At 43.6% G+C, this 1113-nt stretch overlaps 1 long non-coding RNA gene across 2 annotated transcripts in view; it reads left to right on the plus strand.

Moving 5' to 3' along the window:
- Positions 1–1113, plus strand: part of LOC107575328 (uncharacterized) — a 3016-nt gene that overhangs the window by 1552 nt on the left and 351 nt on the right. The window contains exons 2-3 of one of the 2 annotated variants that reach the window (XR_001607851.1): positions 159–371; positions 453–1113. The exon at positions 453–1113 is cut by the window's right edge and continues 351 nt beyond it. This is a non-coding gene — a long non-coding RNA (uncharacterized lncRNA). Of the gene's footprint in view, positions 1–155; positions 372–452 lie in introns of those variants that run through there. The other variant, XR_001607850.1, reaches the window with a different exon arrangement.

A 1113-nucleotide genomic window follows, 5' to 3' on the forward strand; every position in this document is an offset into this window, starting at 1 on the left:
TGCGACATTTGCTGGGTTTGAGCTCCATTTGTGCCCACTGGATGTTTTTTGGGATTTTGTCCAGCAGGCGACTGGCATGCCAAAGGCATTAGCAAGATCCAGAAAAACCACATGCAGGTCTTTCTTTTCCTTCTTATCTGGTGCCCAGATGGCATTAGCATTTTGTTGTTGTTCATTATTCAGAATTTTAACAGTGCATCATTTAGAAGGAACAAACATAAAATTGGTTAATCGATGTTCACTTTGATTACAGCGGCTGGATTAGTGCCATAGCAGCGATTGGCGATAACAAAGCGGTGGGCGTCATCATGATGGTGGTGGCGGCTTTCTTCACAGCCACTGCCGCACTGTCGGTCGTTTTACTGAAAATGGTAAGTAGCTCACGATTTCTGAGTGAAAAACTGTGGTTCTTTGGTTTGGATTCTTGGGTCATTGGTGTGATTCTTTTCCAGGTTCATTCCCACTACCGTCGCACCGGCGCCAGTTTCCAGAAGGCGCAGGCGGAGTTCTCCCAGGGCGTCCTCACGAACCGCACCTTCCAGACCGCAGCCGCCAATGCAGCCACCACGGCCGCCCAAAGCTCTCTGCAGAGGAACTAGAACCAGGAAGCACCACCGAGATCCCACATCTCTTCCCTCACTGTCCCAGCGGTCCACACAGAACCCAAAGCCCAGCTACGCTCCCAAACGCTGCCCTTCTTCACCTGCTTTGGTTCTTGATCTCGATTTGTTTCCGCTTTGGACTGCAGAGGCACTACTTTTGTGTTTATTTTTTGTTTTGAAGCAGAAGGTATGAAGTTGAAATGTTCATCAGTGTGTTTGTATATTTGTATGTATGCAAAATCCTTTCTGATCTTGGTTATGCTGTATATAAAGTAATTTAATGTTTCCCCGTCATCCATAATGGTACAGGAGTCTCTTTAAATAAAATAAAAAAGTGATCATGAAGGATCTCAAAACCTTCTCAAAGCAATGATTAGATGTTTATGTCATGAGAGTTTAGATGTTATAATTCTGCTATAATTTTACTAAAGGCTAGAGTTGTAAATAAAAGCTTTCATTCATATTTCATTAGATTTTCTGAAAACATTTCGCAGTCCATATTAGTGCCAAA

Source organism: Sinocyclocheilus grahami, unplaced genomic scaffold, assembly GCF_001515645.1.
Source record: "Sinocyclocheilus grahami isolate Dianchi unplaced genomic scaffold, SAMN03320097.WGS_v1.1 scaffold2572.1, whole genome shotgun sequence".
Taxonomy (NCBI): Eukaryota; Metazoa; Chordata; class Actinopteri; order Cypriniformes; family Cyprinidae; genus Sinocyclocheilus; species Sinocyclocheilus grahami.